We start from the raw sequence: 23551 nt of genomic DNA, 5'->3' as shown, positions 1-23551 counted from the left end.
ATCTAGTGCCAAGTGCTTGTGCACGTGACTTCAGCAGCTGTGAGTTATCTCAGGGTATTCTGTGTGGGCACCAGCTCTGAAGCCAGCAACATGAGCAAAGAGTGGGTAACAGGAAGTGTTTGGCAGATGAATAAAGGTCTACTCTTAGATCCCAGGGCCTTCTGGGACAGGTGGAAAGAAAAAAGAAGAGATTCTTCTGGCCAGGGACTGGCCTGACCTTTGTGCTCAGGGTGGTTTGTGTTTGTTCTAGCATTGCCTGGAGCCCTGGACTAAGACAGACATCAAGGAATCCAGTTGGGACAGGAAGGTCTGACCCTGGGCTGGACACTTCCTTGATTGCCTTTTCTCTAGGCCTCGGTTTTTCCACCAGTAAAAAGAAGCTAAAAAATCTTACCCTGCTACTTCACAAGGCAATAACCCTCTCTGTAAGTGAGGAACAGTTCAGGAATGAGTTAATAAGCAGTTGGTAAACTCTTGGTGCCTCCCAAGTAGAAGAGAATACAACGAACCATATCAAGCCGTATGTGGTGGTTCACATCTGTAATCCAGCACTGAGAATACTGTGTCTGAAGTCAGCCTGAGCTAGAGTGAGTGCTAGGCTAGCTTGGGCTACCTAGTAAGATCCCTGTCTCAAAAGGGCAAACTCAGGGGGTGGGGGAGTACTAGATATAGTTTTATGGTAGAGTACTTGTCTAGCATGTATGAAGTCCTGGGTTTAATTCCCAGGACCAAAACCAAAACAAACAAACAAACAAACAAACAAAGTCAGCTCTCTTCCCAAGAGAGACCACTGACAAGCTGGTTAGCAGACAGATGGACAAAAGATGGTAAGACTAGGACAGCTTACCAGGTCCTTGTCCTAGCCTCGGGAGCTGAAGGAGAAGGAGCAACGGACTTGAGGTCTCATCACCATATAATCAGTTCAAGAAGAGTCTCAGGGGCTGCCTGACCTCAAACAGAGTCCCCTCACCCTTTGAGTATTAATTTTTGTGTAAGTACACAGCTTTCTGTGATGTCTGTCACCTCTTCCTGGGAGCCAGCCTCCTAAAGCAGACTGCTGCTCCTTGGTCCTGAGTATCTCACTTTCCTGCTTGGGTCCAGTCTTTAAATTCAGTCTCCCTAAAGTCTGGGAGCTCAGGCATGGCCCAGGTTGCTTCCATCTTTCTATCTCTTCTTCTTCTTCTTCTTCTTCTTCTTCTTCTTCTTCTTCTTCTTCTTCCTCCTCCTCCTCCTCCTCCTCCTCCTCCTCTTCCTCCTCTTCCTCCTCCTCCTTCTCCTCCTCCTCCTCTTCCTCTTCTTCTTCATAATCATCATCATCTTCTTCTACCATTTCCCCATACCAACATTCTTTTTGTTTGTTTGTTTGTTTGAGGCAGGGTTTCTCTGTAGCTTTGAAGCCTGTCCTGGAACTCATTCTGTTGACCAGGCTGGACTCAAACTCACAAAAATTTGCCTGCCTCTGCCTCTGGGAGTGCTGGGAATAAAAGCATGAACCACCAGTGCCTGGCTCTTTATTTTTATTTATTTTTTTAATCATCAGTGCCTTGTGTTTTTCTACAAATAGAACCTCTATGTAAATGGGGTCCTAATTAATAGCACGACCACCATAGAGCTACTGTGGAGGTTGGTGCAAGCTTCAAAGGTGGTGTACTTCTGTAACCCCAGCACTTGGGAGGTGGATGTAGGGAGATCGGGAGTTAAAGGTCATCCTTGGCTACATATTGAGGTTAAGGTCAGCCTAGAATACATGAGACCCTTTCTCAAAAAAACAAAACAGTACTGGAAAGATGGCTCAGTGGTTAAGAATGCTTGCTTCTTTTCTGAGGACCAGAGTTTCCAGCACACACATCAGGAGGCTCACAACTCCAGCTGCGGAGGCTCCAACACTCTCTTCTGCCCTCTACAGGTGCCCTCACAAATGGCACACACACACACACACACACACACACACACACACAAAGTTGAAGTACAGGAACTGTTTAGGATAATGGAGTTTGTGCTTAATGCTCTTATCCTTGAATCCTGACTTTAGGCAATGCCTTTATCCTAGAGCCTCGAAGGAGGCTGTTTTAGCCACCTAGCAAAGCATCAGTCCAACAGAGAGACTGTTGTAAGTTGGGCCCCCCAGGAAGCAGACTCTGAGAAGGTTTTCTGTTTGCAAGAGATCTGTACTACACAAAGAAGGGGAAGAAGCCCATGGAGCAGAAGTTACCCAGCAGCCCCAACCAGCCCCAGGCAGAGCTCTGAAGTCAGAAGGCCCTTCAAAGTTGACCCAGGTAGACCAATACACTCCTTTATGCTTCTGTCATCAATCGTGGGATGTGGGGTGCCTGGAATTGGCATGGTCCTTGGAAGGACACCCCTCTATAGGTAAGTCCCAGGCCTGAAGGAGTTTGGGAAAAGGCTGTGACTTCCCTGTTGGGGCAACAGTTCCATGGAAGGGGACTTTGAGTGACATATCACAGTGTCCCCCACAAACGCCAGGGTCATGACAAATGTCTCCTCACAGTTATGCTCCACACATCTCATCTACTGCCCCTTGGTCCCTGAGTGTTGCCTTCCTTATTAGAGAACAACAGAAAACCTGTGGAACGTATCTTACAGGGCCTGTGGTACACTAGATTCTCATTAGAACGTACCTCACAGGGCCTGTGGTGCACTAGATTCTCATTAGAACGTACCTCACAGGGCCTGTGGTGCACTAGATTCTCATTAGACCGTACCACACAGGGCCTGTGGCGCACTAGATTCTCATTGGAGCGTACCTCACAGGGCCTGTGGCGCACTAGATTCTCATTGGAGCGTACCTCACAGGGCCTGTGGCGCACTAGATTCTCATTAGACCGTACCACACAGGGCCTGTGGTGCACTAGATTCTCATTAGAACGTACCTCACAGGGCCTGTGGCGCACTAGATTCTCATTGGAGCGTACCTCACAGGGCCTGTGGCGCACTAGATTCTCATTGGAGCGTACCTCACAGGGCCTGTGGCGCACTAGATTCTCATTGGAGCCTACCTCACAGGGCCTGTGGCACACCGGATTCTCATTAGAAAGTACCTTACAGGGCCTGTGGCACACTAGATTCTCATCAGCAGTGCTGCCATCAGGGTTGTCACCCTTCCAGCTCAGCTAAGGGCTCAACAGTCACTGCGGAATAAATTAATGAGCAGCTTGATCTCAGCTGTTTCCCAGGCAGCTTAAGCGGTTTAGCTGATTATTGAGTGATCCTCATGAGTTCCTTAATCCACCCTCGCCTAACTCATCACGCCACTTGGATGCTAGAAGTGCTGGGTCGGGATTAGTGCCAACTAAAAGACACAGTCAGCACCTAGCAAGTGCCTGCTGTGAGCAAGAATGGTGGGGGCTAAGAGGGAAGGCCAGGAGACGCTCATTGTCTTCCCGTTCTTCTGGGAATGGGAAGTTTGTCTCCACTCAAGAGGTCAAGAAACTGGGGTACAGTGAATTAGTTCTAGGCACACCCTAGCTCTGCAGGGCCTGTCCCAGGCCCAGACTGAGACCCGAAAAGGAATTGAATCTGAGTCCCAGCCTGAGCCACTCTGTGCCTGTGAGATGCAGAGGTGGCTGAGCCTCACAAAGCCTCGGTTTCTTTCTCCTGTGCAAGGGAATAGCAACACCAACATGGCTACAAGTTACAAGGACTCAAATGAGCTGGGTCCTGAGAACACATTGCATTTGATGTGGTGAGGGGCTGGAAACACGGCACAGCAGGTAAAGACACGGGCTGCTCCTCCAGAGGACTTGAGTTCAATTCCCAGCACCCAGATGGAGGCTCACAATGGTCTGTAACTCCATTCCTGATGCCTTCTTCTGGACTCACAGATGCTGCACACATGTGGTACATAGACATTCATACAAACCAAGCTCTCGTGTGAGTGTGTGTGTGTGTGTGTGTGTGTGTGTGTGTGTGTGTGTGTGTGTTTGGTGCAGTGCTGCCTGTTAGTATTCAGGCATCTGTACTGGCCTGTCCTTGGGATTCTGACAGGATATGCCCTCAGCTGCAGTCACTAAGAGCACCACCTGTGCACATTCACTACACTCCCTTTTAAAAGGGCCCTGCCTACCCCCCCTCATTCTCCTCTCTTTCTTTCTCTCTCTCTGTCTGTCTGTCCCTCTGTCCATCTGTCTGTCTCTCTCCCTCTAACTTTCTCCCCCTGTGCCCCTGTGCCCTGTGCCCCTTTGCCCCTCTCTCCTCTCTCCTGCTGCTCCTGTCCCTGGAAACTGGCATTCCCTCCCCTCTCCTTTCCCCTTTTTATGATCCCCTTCCCTAATTAAAAACAAAACAACAACAACAACAAAAACCTCTGCTTGAACCCTGTCACATGGCGTCTTTTTCTTATGTGCTGCTTTTCTTAAATTACAACACTGTCTGGCAGGGGTAGGGTTGAGGATGGACCATAACACAGTTACCCTGCATGTTGTGTTTGGGCCAAGGGGGACTGCACACTTTGGACTTTAAGGTCTGCTGCCACACAAAACAAGAGTCACACCGCGGGGACTCCTGGCAGGCCTTGCTGAGCAGTTTGGAGTCTGGAAAGTTAAGAGTTTATGGTAAGGGTGCTATAGCATGTGACTGTAATCCCAGTACTTGGGAACTGTAAGCAAGATCAGGAGTTCAAGACTAGCCTAGACTACATACTGAGTTCAAAGCCAGCCTGGGCTACATGAGACTCTGCCTTAAATAAAAGGTGAGATGGAATCAGCTTGGGAATGACATAATGACAGGCATGTACCCCACCCAGTATGTGGTGTGCTGCAGATCAAACCCAGGCTTTTGTGCCTGTTAGGCAAACACTTTACCAACTGAACTATTTTAAGACCCTAATATTTCCTTTAACTGCCCCCCCACCACCTTAGCCTATTTTTTTCATACTCTTTCTAAATCAGTAATATGGCTCTATCTTGTCATTTGCTTATTCTATTCTTGTTGTTTTGGGTTTTTTTGTTTTGTTTTGTTTTTTGAGACAGGGTTTCTCTGTGTAGCTTTGGAGCGTATCCTGGCACTCGCTCTTGAGACCAGGCTGGCCTTGAACTCACAGAGATCCTCCTGCCTCTGCCTCTGCCTCCCAAGTGCTGGGATTAAAGGCATTCGCCACCAATGCCTGGCTATTCTTGTTGTTCTGAAACGGGTCTCATACTGTAAAATACAGCTGACCTGGAATTCATTTTGTAGCCAGGGTTAGCTGGATTTACAGAGATCCTCCTGCCTCAGCCCCTGAATGCTGGGGTTACAGGAATGCATCACCATGCCAGGCAACTTCATTGTTTTTCATGGCTGCATTGTGTGCAATCAGCCTCCCCAACCCCCGGTGATGTTTCCTAAATCTGAGGTAAGAAACAATGCTGCCAGGAGACTATTTACCTTGCACGCATGTGAGAAGAGCTCTGGGGGGGGGTTGAATTCCTAGAAGGGGGATTACTTGATCTGATAATATGTGCAAATAAAATATTCCCTGGAGTAAAGTGACTAATTCTATCTCAACTCCTGCCAGCTCTGTGTAAGAAACCCTGCAGGCATTAGGAACATTTCAAAACCAGTTTCCATTAATTTGATCATTAATAAAGATATTGTCTATTTGTATTTCTTTCTCTATGGATTAGTGTTCGTACCATTGTCTGCTGGAGTTGTGTGGCTTTTTCTTAATAGTTTAAAAGAACTTTATACTCAGTGCTGGAGATCGAACCTACTATCTCCCACATGATAGGTTCTGACCCTGAGCTGGGTTGTGGAATAAATTTTTTGTACACTGTAAAGATGTGCCTTCGTCAAGGTGTTTTTTAATTGGTTTAATAAAGAGCTGAATGGCCAAGGCAGGAAGAGGTTAGGTGGGACTTCCAGGCAGAGAGAGGAGATGGGAAATGAATCGAGGCACAGGGGAGACACCAGAGGACACAGAGAAGAAATAGGAGGTGCAATATGGAAGCGAGGTAAAAGCCAGAAGACAAAATATAGAATAACATAAATGGGTTAATTTAAGTTATAAGAGCTAGTGGAATAAGCTTAAGCTAAGGCCAAGCATTCATAATTAATGATAAGTCTCTGTGTCTTTTTTGTGTGTGAGCTGGCAGTTCAGCAAAAACTCTGTCTACAGAGCTGTAGCTCTAACTTTGAGATAAGGGCTCACTAAGTTGTTCAGGTTGACCATGACTTCTCTCTGTAGCCCAGGCAGGCCTTGAACTTGTGGTCCTTCTTCCTGCCTAACTATTGAGTAGTTGGATAGCAGGTTTGTGGCGCCAGACCCAGCTTACATCAGAAATCTTTATATATTATAAAAACTAAGCCATTGGGCCTGGAGAGAGAGGGCTTGGTGATTAAGAGCACCTGTAGTTCTGGCAGGTGACCCAGGCTTGATTCCAAGCACCCACCCCGTTGTTCAAAACCAACAGTAATTCCAGTTTCAGGAAATCTGACTCCTTTTTCTGACGGCTGATGGCTCCAGGCACACACATGGTACATATAAATTCATGCACATAAAATAAAACAACCACTAAAAAAAAAAAAAAAAAAAAAAAAAAAAAAAAAAAAAAAAACCTGACAAGTAAAATGTGGAGGCCCATAGAAATGACTCTGATCCATCTTGGCTTAAGGTCAGAGAATTTGAGCCTATTATTGCTCTTCAAGGTTAAGCCACAGGATGTTTGGCCTAAGGTGTAGCCCATGGATGTCTTACCTAAACAACAGGATATTTGGTTTAGGGTGTGATTACTTGATGTTTTGGGTATTAACGAGGTGATTACGTTTGTTTGTTCCTTGTAGCATAGTAAGGAAGTCTTTTGCCTTCGCCACTTTTGATTGGGGTATATAAGAACTTGGGGCAATAAACTTGGGTTGATCACAAAATTTACTGGATGTCCTCCTGACTCTATCTTCTGTCTCTTGTCTATTTCTTTCCTCAATCCACACTCCTCTTTTCAAGCACTGATCCGATAAGTTGGCTGGACCAGACAGTAAAACCCTTTGGAGAGTGTTTGATATTCTTTTCACATCTATTGCTGGTTATTTAACTTTACATCTGATATCTCTTGCCTTTTGGAAGTCATTAATTTTCTTCATTTGTGTGTGTGATATGCATTTATGTGTGTGCTCAAATGTGTGAAGGAGGCCAAACCCATGTGTTCATCTGGGAATGGAAGAGGAAGTCTGTAGGATTTCTTCCTCAGTCTCTCCCCACCTTAGTTTTTTTCTTTATGAAACCTGGAGCTCACTGTTTAGGTTAGATCTACTGGCCAGCAAGCTCTGGGGATCCCTCATCTCTGTTTCCTATGTTAGGGTTACAGATGCTTGTGACCATGCTTGGCTTTTTATATGTGTTTTAACAATCTGAACTGAGGTCCTCATGTTTCTGTGGCAAACACTTTACCCACTGAGTCACCATCCCAGACCTGGCAGTTACTCCTTTCTTATGGAATCAAATCTCTCTTTTTCCCCTTACGAGCTTCTTTGCATTAAAGATAGGGATGACAGCCTTTCAGCCTCTGGATCACCATGGTCACCTGCAGGGCTTTGTTTCTGCCCAGATTTCATTTCAGGGAACAACACATACAGCTAGGGTTGAAAGACAAACCTGGGTCTTGGTGTCATACAGACCCAGGTTAAATTCTGGTTCCTAACGCTGTGTGCGGCATTTGCTATTCTCTGAGCTTCTGGGTTTTTCTTTTCTTTTTAATCTGAAGTATGTTTGATGCAGATAAACTCAACCGATGGCTCACATGTGCTATCGGCTGCTATGTGCTCAGTACAGTGCCTGGCATGTGATAAGCCCCTTGTGTGTGATAGCGGCTTCCAGCTTAATAGCCTGTAGTGAGTGAGCAGGGGCTTTTTGCTTCCACACCCAGAGAAGGCATTCTGGGAAGGGGAGAGATGACTTCAAACCATACCCCATGCAGATGGCCCTTCAATTCTTGAGATGGGATACCTGCCTTCATACCCTCAGGTCCGGTCCTTTCCCCTACAAGAAGGTGTCCCCCCTTCTCCATCATTTATATCCTATGTGCTTGGAATAAGCGTGTCATGTCCTCTATGTGTTGTTTGAAATAAAATTATGTTGAGTTCTAAAGTTAGGAGAGGAGAGACCCACTCCCAAACTCTTGATCTTTTCCATGGATGGTTTCTTCTTTGTATAAAAGTCTATTGAGGGCCAGCAAGATGGCTGGCTCAGTGGGTAAAGGCGCTTGCCTGCAAACCCAAACACCTGAGATCAACCCTCAGAACCCACATAGTGAAAGAAGGGAATTGTTTATGGCAAGTTGTCCTCTGCCCTCCATAACACACACACACACACACACACACACACACACACACACACCACAGGAGGCCAGGGTTGGGGGTGGGAGGCAGAAGTACACATACACACACACACACAAAGATAAATAAAATTTAAAAACAATTTAAAAAAAATAAGAGTTTTCCAAATTCACAGATAATGTTGGGCTTGCTAACACACATATGTAATCTAGCAATTGTCAGGCTAAGGCAGGAGAATTACCAGTTTGAGGCTTACCTAGGTTGTATAGAGAGACTTTGCCTCTATACAAAACAAACAAAAACAAAAAAAAACCCAAACCAAAAAACCCACCACCAACAACCAACAAAAACCCTCCTAAACACCAACAGATTCAGCCAGCACTCCATAGTCATGCACCCTCCGCTTGTTAGGTCAGCCAGGATTGACTCAGAGCATCTCAGCTGCCTCCCAGGAACCTAAACCAGTGAGCGCATCATCACTCCAGATAAAGGAGCTGAGCTTCCCAAAGGTGTGCTGACTTGCCTACAAGCACACCTAGTAATTTAACTTACAGAGTTCAAACACTTAATTTACTTAAGATAGAACCTTATGTTAGGCATGGTGGCACACACCTGTAACCTCAGCACTTGGGGGATTGCCACAAGTTTAAGGCCAGCCTGGACTACATGGTGAACCATTCTGGGCTATATATCAAGACCCTGTCTCGGGAAAGAAAGGGCAGTGGACTGGGTATGTTGTTCTGTTGGTAGAGTGCTTGCCTCACAGAACAGAGCTGTAGCTTCAGTGCCCATCACCACATAAAGTAGGCAGGGTGATGCAGGTCTCTAATCCCAGAACTCAACAAGTGGAAGAGGAGAATTAGAAGTTCAAGGTCCAAGTGCACGCCTTTAATCCCAGCACTCGGGAGGCAGAGGCAGGTAGATCTCTGTGAGTTTGAGACCAGCCTGGTCTACAAGAGCTAGTTCCAGGACAGCCTCCAAAGCCACAGAGAAACCTTGTCTTCGAAAAACCAAAAGAAGAAGAAGAAGAAGAAGAAGAAGAAGAAGAAGAAGAAGAAGAAGAAGAAGAAGAAGAAGTTGTTCAAGGTCCCATCCTCAACTACATATATACTAAGTTGGAGGCTAGTCTGGACTACATGAGACCCTGTCTCATAAACAAAAACAAAACAATTGGGAAATGGGTAGAATCCTGCAATAAGATTTTCAAGTGTTAACTGAAGTACTATGGCAAAAGGGGGCAGAAAGAGTTTTAAGTGAACTGAGCAGAAAATGGCTCTTCTGAGCACCCACCTGTCATTCAGAATCAGATCACTTGCTTCTGGTTGCTCTGTCGTTCAGAGCAACCCCTGGAACTGAGACAAGGGGATGTTCAAAGCTCAAATCAGCCTTTTACATGTCTTTTTTATCTCTATAGCATGGAAGCTACAGAACACCACCATGTCCAGCTCTCAGCAGGAAGAGGGTAAGGTGGTGAGCATACCCAGGCTTTGAGCCTAGCAATCATATCACATGACCATATTAAGTTCCATTTAGCTGCAAAGGAAGCTGGGAAATGTGACTTCTAGCTAGCGGTCACATGTCTATCAGCGGCTCAGGCATTGTGGAAGAGGATGGTTTTGATGGACAGACAGAGGTAATAAGTGGCTCTCTTGAGACTAAACTCAAGCCTCAGGATGTTTGATGAGGTTGGGAAGATGTCAGAGGCCTGAGTCTTGTTCAGTCAGAACTGTTGACGCTTAGTATTCTTTCTTTCTTTATTTATTTATTAGCCAGAGTCTCCCTCTGTAGCTCTGGCTGTCCTGGAACTCTATGTAAGCCAAGATGACCTTGAACTCACCAAGATGCACCTGCCTCTGCCTCCCAAGATCTGGGATTAAAGGCATGTGCTACCACTCCTGTCAAATTTAGTATTCTCGCTGTCAGAATTTAATATTCTTTGCCGTGTACACCCATCTTCTTTTTTTCCAGTCTCAGTTTTCTTGTCTGTAAAATGGAAGTCATAAGGAGGCTTGCCCATAAATTAAGACTGTGGAAGCATGCTCCATAAGTCAGGACACGTAGTAGATGCTCACATCGTAGAATTGATAGAGTAGAACCTAGACACAAGTGCGTGAAGGAAGGAAATCCCAAAGGAAGTGGTAGTGTGTGCAAAGTAGCACAAATGAGAAAGATTTTGGAATGAATTTTGGTCAGCAGAGACAGAGGCAGAATGCAGGGTCTGACTTAAGCAGGTGCTCTTTTGCAGAACATGAATCTATATCTAGATTATTTAGACAGGTGTGTGGCTTTCAGTGACAAAATACAGTGGCTTGGACGTAATGAAGAAGGTAGGGTCCAGGACTGGTGGTGTTATCCATAGTGTCAGTCTCTAGGCCCCTCCACTTAAGATTGTCATTCATGGGTGTTCTAGTTTCATTTTCTATTTTGATGATAAAATAACCAATAAAAACCCAGTGTCTTAGTTAGGGTTTCTATTGCTATGAAGAGACACCATGACCACAGCAACTCTTATAAAGGAAAACATTTAATTGGGAATACCTTACAGTTTCAGAGGTTTAATCTGTTATCGTCATGGTGGGACATGGCAGTGTATAGGCAGACATGGTGCTGGAACTGAGAGTCCTACCTCTTGATTGGCAAGTCACAGGAAGTGGTCTGAGACACTGGGTGTGACTTGAGCATATATGAGCCCTCAAAGTCTTCCTCCACATTGACACACTTCCTCCAACAAGGCCATACCACCTAATAGCACCATTCCCTTTGGGGGACATTTTCTTTTAAACCACCACACCTACCTTACAGAAGGGGTTTGTTTATTTTAGCTTATTGTTTCATTGTTTATATTGTATTGCAGTAGTCAAGGTTGCAGAAAATTAAAACAGTCACATCACATCCATAATCAAAAGCAAAGAGAAATGAATGAATGTTTATTAGTGCACATTTTTCTTTCTGCACTTATACATAAAGTCCAGGTCACCCCGCCTAGGGACTGGTGCTGTCCACAGTGGGAAGTGTCTTCTCTTGTTAACATAATCAAGACAATCTCCTCCACCCCTAGTCTCCGCTCTAGACAAGCTCACAGGCTAGACTGATCTCGACAAGCACTCATTGAGACTCCCTTCCTAGGTTGTGTTTGAGTTTACATTAAAACTAACCATCACAATGGATCCCAAAGACAGCTTTAGCTACTATATCAACATTCCAGCCATCAAAAAGGAAAACTAAGAAGGAAAAAGCTACTTTGTAGAAGCTTGCCCCACCTACACACACTCGGGGCGGGGGGATTTAGATGGATTCACCTGAGTTTGGCCTAAAGATACCTGCTTGATGTAGGGTGCAATAGCCCCCTTTGCTCTGCAGGTGGCAGTACGACACCAAGTGACGCTTACATGGATTTTTGGGGGAATGAAGCTTAATTCCCTTTAATACCAAAGCTTTGAAGTTTTCCATTATCCTAGATGGAGTCTGGAGTAGGGGAAAGTGAAAGGAACTATGTGTCTGAATCTTTACTCTGTTGCTTATACAGTGTGACCTTGAGCAAGTCCTCTCTTGCTGTAGCTTGCTTCCTGGTTGTCAAACAGGATGATCACACCCGAACCTGCATCATAGCGTCTCAGTGAGTGTCTAAACAAGCGTGACTGGGTTTGACATTTGTGAGGATGGGCTTAAGGCTGGTGTGTGCAAGCAGGCTGGGTTTAGGAGCAGGAGGCAGGGTTCAGCCCAGCACTTGGTTGGGCAAATGACCCGAGGTGTGGAGAGGGAGGTGGCTTTGGGGTTCAGATTTAAAGATGAGGGAGCCTAGGACATAACTTTCCCAGGCCCACACCCTCAGATAGGCAAAGCACCAAACCTGAAATTTGGGGAGGAATTTAATGTGTAATGTAGGGAGGTCTTGGAGTTGAATCAAAACAACTGAAATTGACTCCCTGGGACTGCTTGATCATTACTGTATTGGTTTTGTGTAGTTTTTGCTCTGAGGACTTCTGAAAGTTTTACACACACATACACACACTGTCCTGTTACCATCCACATTCCCCCCCACACCTGTTCCTCCACCCCGTTCCAAGATGGCACAAAACAGACTAAGGAACAAAGGGAAGGAAAGCCGTTCAGGGACCCTTTTGGAAGTTAAGAGACTTGGGCTCCCCTCTGGGCTCTGCACTGGCTTTTGGAGCCTCGGTTTCCTCATCTGCAGAATGGGGTGAATGGATCCAGGGTTCCTGGTGGTGGCCTTACCCCCAGGACTCTCCGGATACCATCACCACTTCACTTCAGTTTATTTTCTTATCCCCTTCTGAGTTATGTAAGCTTTGTTGCTGCTGTTGATTTTTATCTGGACAGTGGTCTAGTGACTACTCCGGGGAAGCAGGGACTTGCGGGTTTATGAGAGTGGCTGTGACCACAACCATGGAGGCCATAACAGTGCTTGATGTGTATCAGAGGAAAGCAAACAACGGGGATAGAAACGAAGGGCCTAGAACACAGCCCCTTACCCTCTAACCCTTCCAGGTAGGGTATCTAAGATCCCAAAGCCCAGCTGTTTCCTGATTCCAGACAGGTACTGCGACATCCAAGGTCTTTACTGACCCCTTGTGGCCCTGGGAACACATAGCAGGGACTAGGGGAAGTTTTCTTGGGTAGGAGACAATCACTCCCACGTGACTTCACTCCTCTGCCTTCCAACCTGCATCTACTGTCTGGTCTCCTGTGGGGGATGGCGATGATTGCAAACAAGAAATGTATTTTTTTCAGCCGGGCAGTGGTGGCACACGCTTTTAATCCCAGCACTCGGGAGGCGGATCTCTGCGAGTTTGAGACCAGCCTGGTCAACATGAGTTAATTCCAGGACAGAACTCTAAAGCCACAGAGAAACCTTGTCTAGACCCCCTCCCCCACCCCTACCAAAAAAAGAAATGTATTTTTCAGGTACTTGGAAAGATGACTCGGTGGGTAAGTGTACTTCTGTGCAAGTATATAAATCTGAGTTCAGATCCCACCATCCGCCTAGAAAACTAGGTGAACCCCAGGACTGTGGAAGGTGGACTGCTGGGGTTTGCTGGCCACCTGCCAAGGTCAAGCTCCAGGATCAGTAAGACAAACTGTCTCAAAGAAGCACGGTAGAGAGTGACCAAGCAGGACACACAATACTTCCTCTGGCCTCTGCACACACACACACACACACACACACACACACACACACACACACACTTTGGCCCAGGAGACAACTCATCAGGTCAGGGCACTTGCCACCAAGCCTGACAACATGAACTGGATCTCTAGACCCCACTTGATGGACAGAGAACCTAGTCCTGCAAATTGTCTGCCCACTTCCACATGTCTGCCCCTCAACACACACAACACACAAATAATATAAAGACTTGAAAAATAATCAATGTGTCTTGTCCTCCATCTGGCTGGCATCACACCTGAGAAAGCAGAGAGGTCCTGGTACCAGGAGAGGAGCTGAGGGAGTCTCGGGCCACGAGAGGCATGAGAGGGCTGTGTGGCTGATTTTACTCAGTTCTGAGTAGGCTCAGGCCTCGGGTGCCTCCTCCCAGCAACTTCACTCTTCCAGGAGTTTCTCCATGTCTTCCACCTTTTTTTAGGCTATTGGGAAGGGGGTTGGGTGGGGAGAAGGGAGTATCCAATGCAAAGAGGAGCCATTAGGGACAAAATCGAAGATGAGTAGAGAGCTTTGAGAAAATCTTTTGTTAGGTGCAATATCACTTTTCCCCTGTCGCTGCTTCTAGTAAAATTGCCTTACTGTCAGTGAGGTCTCTGATAACGCTGCAAAACAAGCCAACTCCGTATCTCCAATGTCAGAGCAGGTCGACTTCCCCCACCAGCCCTGCGCTCTCCCTTCCTTCCATCTGGATGGATCTTCCCAGCATATTCCTCCATTCACCTTCTACACACAGAACCTTCCAAGAGATCTCCCACGAGACAGATCTGAATGTGCCTGCCCCACAAGGGGAACCGTGGAAGATTTCACACAAACAGACTTTCAGATTTTGTAGACTACTACTCTAATCGCTAGGTAAACAGTGCATCATAGAGACAGACCTGTTTTATCTGGTGGCTATAAGATGCTGAGCACATGTTCCATGCCTGTGGCATGGTTAGGACTGAGGCCACCTCTGCATTGACACCATTTAATATATGGGGGTTCCAAACATGTGTTATAACACAGGTTCTAAATCTAAACAAATAAGGTTTTAAAAGATTCACTTTTATTATGCTTATTTTGTTTGTTGGGTTAGGGTCTCCCTATGCAGCCTTGGCTGGCTTGGAGCTTGCTATCTAGACCAGGCTGGCCTGAAACTCAAAGAGATCCACCTGCCTCTGCTCTGTGCTGGGACTAAAGTGCCACCACATCCAAATATTTTTATTATTTAAAAATAACAGGTGCGGGGGAAGGCCAGAAGCTAGAGTTACAGACAGTTCCCACCTGATCTGGGAACCAAACTCAGATTCTCTGGAAGTGCTCTTAACCACTGAGCCATCTCTCCAGCCCCAGAATGAGCTTTTTAAATGGTTGGCTTTATGATATCTTCATGTGTCCACCTCTGGCCAGAAGAACAAGCCCCAAAGCAATCCTCAACCCCTGAACATCTGCAGAAAGGTAAATTAAATACTACTCCAGGTATCTCACATATTGAAGCTCTAATCCCTAGAACCTGAAAATGAGCTGTATTTGGAGACAGGGTTTGAAGGAGGTGACAGTCCCTGTAGGGTTGTTATGGGCTCAAGAGCCACATGGATAGTGTCCTTAAAAGAAGGGGAGACCAGAGGCACCAGACACTCCAGAATGCAGGGCTTTTGTGGAAAAAACTGAAAATACTGCAAGCCCAAGAAGAAAGTTTGAGAATGAAGCTAACGATCTTAGACTCCCAGCTTCCTGAACCGTGGGGAAATACAGGCCTGTTGCCAGCTGCCAGGTCTGTGGTATCTGCTATGTAGACTAACACACCCACGTGGCAGCCTTCACAATCCCATTGCCCACAAGAGGTGGGTGGCAAAAAGGTGCGCTCTCCAGCTTCTCAGGGGAGACAAAGATGCTATTTTAACACAGGGCCTGTCAAAAGAGCATGATATCATCTGACTTAAGAACTATGCAGTATGGTTCTCATCTCTCTGCAAGAATATGAAAGCTGCAACATTTCAGAGTGCCATCCACATGAGCTGAGCCCTAACGTGTTGCAATCCCAGGCTACTTGGTACAGCTACTGAGCCTGGGCCTGGAGAAGTGTCTTCTTTTGTGCTCTGGCTGTGAAACAAAACAAAACAAAACAAAACAAAACAAAAACACCCACTCTAGCCTACAAGAGGATGAGAAGCCTTGTGGAGCCAGATAAACAATCCAACCTGTGGGCCAACTAGGGTACATGAAACACTGGACGTGTAAAACCATCTTAGCTTATCATCCTGGTCCATTCTGTCGTGGTAGCAAAATACTTAGTGCTAGGTACCTTATAAAGGAAGGGGGCTTATGCAAAAGAATGACTCAGGATTTTGGATATTAAAGTAGTATTGGCATCTATGCTGGCGAGGGCCTCACTGTGAATGGCATCAAGATAGTGGGAATGCACGTGACAGTGTTAGCTGCTTATGTGGGAGAAGGATTTGGGAGAGATGGCAGGCTCCCAACTAATTATAATTAGATCTGGAAGGAACTAATCTAATCCCAGAAAAACCTTCATTAATCCCTTCTGAGGGTAGTTCCCTAGAACCTAGCTACTTTCCACAAAGGCCCTCTGAACAAAAGGTTTTACACCACTTCTACATCGCCATAGAGTTGGAGGAGCTTCCAGTATCTGAACCTTTGGGGGAGGTATTCAACCCATCGCAAGCAACCAGCCTCAGGCTAGATGCCAGATGATTACAAGAACATTAGTGATCCCAGGTGAGGCCAGGAAGACTGCTCAGCTGATTCCAAGACGGAACTGCTGAACTACAAAATCAAGAATAAATAAAGCGATTGTTGTTTTAAGTCATTAAGAGTCCCGGTGCGTTGTTACATAGCAATAGATAAATGACGCACCAAGCTAAAAATCATATGTGCTCTCAAGGCGATGGTAGTTCAGGGACTCCCATGGCCACCTGCAAACTCTCCTTGCTGAGCCAGACAAACCTAGAAGAGAAACAGCAAACAGCGACCTGTGCTTTGGCTAATGGAGCATCTGTCTCCCCCAGGGCCTGGATGACCCTGGGGCTGTAACTCATCCCCCTGTGCCTATTCATCCTGCATATTATGCTGAGCCAGGGTCTGGCATACAGCAGGTGCCCAATAGGCATTTACTCAATTAGTGAAATACCATGGGACTTGTTCAGGCTGCTAACATCCCTGCTCAGATGCTTGTAGCAGTCTCCTGACTGCCGCCTCCCACGCCCAGTCTTGTTCCTGGAAACCCACCTGACACCCTAGAAAGAAAACTTTTTAAAAGTACAGATCTACCCCAGTGCGACTCCTAATCGAAAACCTTCCTGTTTCCTTGGAATTATTTATGAACTGCAAATCTGTGAATGTGATTCACATGTGCCTGAGGCAGGGACTGGACCCAAGGCCTTATGCTAAGCAAGTGCTCTATGACCAACCTACAGTCCCAGACTAGGGTTCTTGAGGCAGGGCCTTGCTGTGTAGCACAGGCTAGCCTCTAATTCCCACATGACTTGCTTCCCCGGTGCTTGGCTCACAGGTGTGTAGGGTCATATCAAACTCACAAGTTCCCAGTCCCCAATTCTTTCTTTCTTTCTTTCTTTCTTTCTTTCTTTCTTTCTTTCTTTCTTTCTTATGTATACAGCATTCTGCTTCCATGTATATCTGCACACCAGAAGAGGGCACCAGATCTCATAACAGATGGTTGTGAGCCACCATGTGGTTGCTGGGAATTGAACTCAGGACCTCTGGAAGAACAGCCGGTGCTCTTAACCTCTGAGCCATCTCTCCAGCCCCCGGTCCCCAATTCTAATGTCCCATCGTGTACCTCCCTCCCTGAGCAGCCCCCTTCCCCACCATCTGAGCCTTATCACGGGTTTTGTTTCTGTGTCTTCCATTTGCCACACTTTCTAGTGCCTCGGGGCTTTTACACAAGCTAAACCCACTAGTTAGATCAGCCTCCAACACCACCAACAACCTGGTTCCCATGCTTGGCTAGATCTCATTCACCCTTCAGGGTTCTTGTTTGTTTGGCAATGTTTGTGTGTTGTATGTTTGGAGGGGTGTATGTGAAACTTGGCACAGGTGTGGACCTCTGGGGACAATGTGAGTTAGTTCTCTCCCTCTACTATGTACTATGTGGTGACAAGTGCCTTTACCTGCTGGGCATTTCCTTTTCTCCCCCCCCCCCTCTGTGTGTGTGTGTGTGTGTGTGTGTGTGTGTGTGTGTGTGTGTGTGTGTCTGTCTGTCTGTCTCTCTCTTGAGATGGGGGAGTTTAGCTATGCAGCTCAGGCTGGATTAGAACTCACCTTGTAGACCAGGCTGGCCTCAAACTCATAGAGATCCACTGGCCTCTGCCACCTGAATGATCAATGCTACCACATCTGGTCCTACTGAGCCATCTTGCTGGCCCTGGTTTGTTTGTTTGTTTGTTTGTTTGTTTTGTTTTTTCTTGTTTGTTTGAGATAGGATCTATGTAGCCAAGACTGGCCCTGAAGTCACTCCATAGCTAAGGATAACTTTGAATTTCTGATCCCCCTCTCAAATTCTGGGATTATAGGTTTGCCTTCTTTGTGCTTGACTGTCCATTTTGTCTGGATTGAGAGGTGAGAAGTATGGGTGGACACTGACTTATGGGCGGTGGGTATCAGTTGGATTGAATGGTCCAGGGTTGGGGAGACTCAGAACTGAAGGACTGGCAATAAGGGAGACCGGAAGATGTATTCGGATCAGCTTTTGGCACCGAAATAAAAATATTTGTGCTTCAAAGAAAATCTTACTGAAAAGGACTCATGACAGAAGAGGACAGCACATTCCATGGCTAACAGCCTGCCTTTCTTCAGGCCTTCCCTGTGCTAGCTCAGATTATCATCCATGTACAATTGAGACACAGTGGCTGGAACTCAGGCTGTGGATCCAACACATGGTCTTACCTCACCAAGACTGATGAGACCAACTCCAACACATCTCACTTGTTACCAGCAGAGGCAAGCATTAAAGACCTAATATGTCACCCCCTCCACGTGGGCCCCCAACACCTGGTATCAGGTGGCTTCCACTGGACACTTCTCATATGGAGGGGCATGGCTTAGCCTCACCCACAAGCATAGAATGTCAGATTCCAGGAAGACAAGGGGGTAATGAGAATGGCCTTCTCACCAGGCCTGGTTCATATCACCCCTAGTATTGATTCTTGTGGCTACTGCAATGAGACACTTTAAACTTGGTGCCTTGAAACAACACCAACAGATTCTCTCACAGTCCAGGAGGAGGAGCAGACATCCAAGGCCAGGTTCACTAGGTCTAAACCAAGGTGTGAACACTCCCTTCCACACTAGGGGAGAATCCATTCCTTGACTTCCACCTGGTGGCTTCGAGAGTCCCTTTGCTATGGTGGCATCATCCTGCCTCTGGGTTTGTTCTCAGGTCACTTGCTCTTCTGTGTGTGCAGTCTACCTCTGCCTGGCTCTTAAAAAGATATTCATGGAACTGGAGGTCTGGCTTAGTGGTTGAGCATTTGCTTGGCATGTGAGAGGCCCTGGATTTGATTCTCAGCAGCACCACCGCCACCTCATCAAAGGAAAAAAAAGTATTTGTAACTACATTTGAGGTCCTCAACAAAGGACAATTTCTCCTGTCAGGATCCTTAATTTCAGGCTGCAATCCCAGCACTAGGGAGGCTGAGACAAGAAAATCAAGAGTTTGAGGCTTTAGGTCAGAGAGATGGCTCAGTGGGTAAAGGCGCTTGCCACCAAGCCTGATGGCATAGGTTCACTCCCCAGGCCCCGCGGTGGATGGAGAGAAATGACTACTGTATCTTATCCTCTGACTTCCACACGCATGCTGTGTATGGATGGTGTGCATTCCCGTGTGCATACATGTCAATAAATGAATGACTTGTTTTTTATTTTATTTATTTATTTGGTTTTTTGAGACAGGGTTTCTCTGTATTGCTTTGGAGGTTGTCCTGGAACTCGCTCTGTAGACCAGGCTGGCCTCGAACTCACAGAGATCCACTGCCTCTGCCTCCCGAGTGCTGGGATTAAAGGCATTCCCCACCAACGCTCAGCCTGACTTTTTTAAAAGCCTTAAGGAGTTCTGAGACCACCCTGGGCTACATAGTGAGACTACCCCAGGGGGAAAACACTGAACAAACAAAACCTTAATTTAATACCTCCACCCGACCCTTTTCCTTATGAGGTGACAGTCTACAGAGATTAGAAATTCCTCTGTTTGGTGATCATTACTCAACCTACTACACCCACTTACCAAACTTTTCCATTTGGCTCCTATAACCTTGGCCCCTGCTACACTTGAGGTCTTCCTTCATCTTTAAGGGAAGGGATGAGTTTTCATCTCATTTGACCTCCTCATGCCACATAACCGGCAATCAAAGGAAGAGTTATCATCCTGGATGCATGGGGAGCTGAGGGGCTACACATCAGGGCAAGGCAGGCTAGTTTGGGATCCAGGAGACACTCTAAGGACCCTCCAACAGTCAACATTCTGTCCTCTGTGTCTGTGAGTTCTGCATCAATAATTCCAACTAACTGAGGAGACAGATGATAAGTAGAAAGATAGGTGAATGAACAGATGATAGATGACTGATTAATTAACAGATGATAGGTATATAGATGGTAGTCTGTAGATACATAGAGTAGATGGGTATCAGAGATAGATAGATCGATAGATAGATAGATAGATAGATAGATAGATAGATGACAAGTAGCTAGATAATTGCATTTATACTAGCCATGGACAGGCTTTTCTCTCATTATCACTCCACAAACAATATGGTATAACAGCTATTTCATATAGAATTTACATTGTATTTGGGGGTTATAAGGTAGAGGTGATTTAAAGCATGCAGGAGGATGTGTGTGAGTTGTACTACCCTCTTTTATACTGAAAGCTGAATTTCCACAGTTTTCGTCTCTATAGTGGGCCCTGCAGTCAACCCACCATAGTTATGTTACTTTCACGGCCAACAATAAAAGTTAGTGGAAAGCTATGACACCCAAACCATACGGGATCACTAAGGATTCAGACCCTTCAGAGATAATTTAGGTCACTTTACCATGTAGAGAACCCTAACCAGGGGTTGGAGAGGAAGGCTCAGTGTTTAAGAGTGCTGACTACCCTTGCAGAGGGCCTAGTCCTTCAGCAACCACAGAATGGCTCAGAACCATCTGTAACTCCAGTTCCAGAGGAGCCAACACCCTCCTCTTGCCTCTGTGGGCTCCAGGAATGCATGTGGTACATAGGTGCACACAGAGGCAAAATAACCATACACAGGAAATAAAAATAAATCTTAAAAAATCCATTAGACCCTAACCAATGGAGGGATTGGCAGAGGACAAAAAAGGGGGGGTGGGTAAAGATTAATAAATTATACACCAGCCATGGCACATTTTGCATAAAGAAACATGTCTTTATGAAAGACCAGTTACCACTCAGGGGGAAAAAAAGTCTATAGTAGCTATGGATGTTTTCTTCTTTGCTTGGGATATTGTGGCATTAATATTTTTTGGCTTTTGTTTTTCAATAGTATTAATTTTTTCCTGCATGCCCCCCCCACCAATTTCGTGAACTAAAATTCCCTTTAAAAGCCACATCTGTGTTGAAGATTGCAAACTGACTGGAACCCTGATTGTGGAGTTTGGAATCCTGCCGATCAAGAGCCACAATTATCTCGTACTATCTTTAGTCCCCTTAATCTAATCGCCATTTATCACTGTTGCATTTGGAATGTAAATGCCCTGCACTGGCTTGTACCTTTCAATACTTGGTCCAGAGGGTGGCGCTGTTTGGGGGAGTTGTGGAGCCCTTTGGACATGAAACCTAGCTGGCAGATACACATGGCCACAGAGCCAGAGCTTGAGAGTTATACTCAGCTTCCAGCCTGGGGCCTTTGGTTACTGCTCTGACAAGATATAAAAAGCCATGTGCTTGCAAAGCCATGAACTCAGCCAAGCCCCAACAGAATAGACTACACTGTGTGAAACCATGAGCCATTCCTCTCTTTTTCCCCTTCTTTTAAATTGTTCTGACAACTGCAGTTAAAAGGATGAGAAAAATAACTGATAGAGTTGCCGCCCTCTGGGCTGGGGAGTAGTTCCATCAAGCATACATGGAGCCTTAGGTTTGGTCACTAGTACCTTACAAACTGACTGTAGTGGTGCATCCTGGGAGGTGGTGGTACAAGGATCAGAAAAATCAAGGTCATCCTTAGCTATGAGTTTGAAACAAGCCTGGGATTCATGAAACCTTGGGAACAGAAGTGGGGTGGGGGAAAGGAGGGGAACAGAGAGGGAGAAAGAGAGGCAAGGGAGAATGGAGAGGGAGATTGAGAGAGGAAGAAGGAGAAAGAAAAAAAAAAGTTGTGGTTGTTAGTTAAAAATTTTGGAAACTGTCATCTCCAAGCTCTTAGTTTCCACCAGTTCAAAAGTTAGGAATGCCATCAGATCAAATCTGAAACCTCTGCAAAGATGTCCCTGATCTGCTGGTTCCCATCCACCTGCTGTCCCTCTCGGTGTTTCTGGTAAACGCATTGATTTATGTCTGTCTTTTGGTCTATGACTATAAAAGTTCATGTAACCGCTTCCACAATAAAGATGTCACTCAGGGCAACCTGAATTTGTATCCCTGAGCCATGGTCACTCATACTTGGCTCAGAAGAAGCCCTTTTTCCCTTTGGAGCAAGAGTGGTCCTTTTGTGGACAGTCTCCTGAAAGACAGTAGCGTGAGGTCAGTGTTTGGTTGTATACAGGGTTGCCACTGAATCAGAATAGCTAACACCATCCCAATAAGGATTGGCTGGCTAGTTCCTGGAGATGGATGCTTTGTTAGACTGAGGCTTGGGATCTGGAGAGATGGCTCAGTCGTTAAAGAGTTTGCACTGCTCTTCCGAAGGATCAGACAGAGTTCAGCACCAGCTCCGGGGGATGGGGGGTCTGGAGTTTCTACCCTCCAAGGGGCACTTTCAAGCACATACCCACACAGACACACACACATACACATAACTAAAAATAATACAAATAAAGTAGTTTTTAAAAGACTGTGTTTTCCCCCTTTGCAGGGATAGAGAAGGATCTTGTTTGTATGAAGCATAGCTTTGACTTATTTGGTGGGACACAGTCATACGGCTGTCTGATATGTGTGGGTTGCTGTGTATAGTTATTGACTATTCAGGGAGTCTGCAGTCATCATTGGATCCCAAGAGCTTCTGGAATATCTTTAACAAAAAGGAATAGCAGGGAAAGATCAGAAAGTAGATGTGGAGACCACTTGCCTGTGAGGAAGACTGAGCAGAGGGGTTAGCATGTGTTCAAGCACCTAGATTTACCTGTCTATGAAGTCAAATCTATTCCCCTAGACGCTTTAGTCATCTGGGACAATGTGTTTTCTTTTTGCTTGAGCCACATGGAGTTGGGCTTTTAATGGTTTACAATGATTCCAAATCTTGTCTTCACCATCAAATCAGGAGCCTCAGCCCTCAGCCACCAAGCACAACCAGGACCAATCACTTCCTACTGAAAACTTTAATGAAACCAATAAGTTAATAAGTTAACAAAGTGAGGTACTTGCATATCTGAGAACCGGGTTGGTGGGGGAACCTCGATCGTGGAAGGAGGGAGGGCTTCTTCCCATGTCTCCTTTGGTCGCAGGGTAATCTTTTTCTCCAGCCCTTCTCCACAGCTCTGCCTCTGAGGGGGTGGAGTGGCTCTCTGGGGACAGTGCAATGCAAGTGAGGCGAGCCAGGATGGGCTCCATCCAGAGCACGATGGTACATGCAGATGGTAGGGCAGAGATTGGGCACCATAGGGTTGCACAAGGTTCAACCCAAGCCCTGGCACTGGTACATGCAAGTCCCAGTATGAGATGCAGACAGTTCGGCCTCAGCCCCTTCCTTGCTCCCAAGCACCTCCCCCAGAGTGTTATCATTGGTCCACCACCTCTCACTCTCTTGCCACCGGCACTGGCTTTGCAGAAGAGGAACAAAAGGTGGGGATCCAAAGCTGGTGCTGGGGTCTGCAGTGTTTGGGCGTTTGTGCCAATACGCAGTGCTGCCAATTGGAGTGAGAAAGTGGGGCAGAGGCCAGTGCAGGTGAGAGCCAGTTGCAGTTGGG

The sequence above is a fragment of the Cricetulus griseus genome, chromosome 2, assembly GCF_003668045.3.
Source record: "Cricetulus griseus strain 17A/GY chromosome 2, alternate assembly CriGri-PICRH-1.0, whole genome shotgun sequence".
In the NCBI taxonomy this organism is placed as follows: Eukaryota; Metazoa; Chordata; class Mammalia; order Rodentia; family Cricetidae; genus Cricetulus; species Cricetulus griseus.
Note: the sequence above shows the minus strand (reverse complement) of the source record.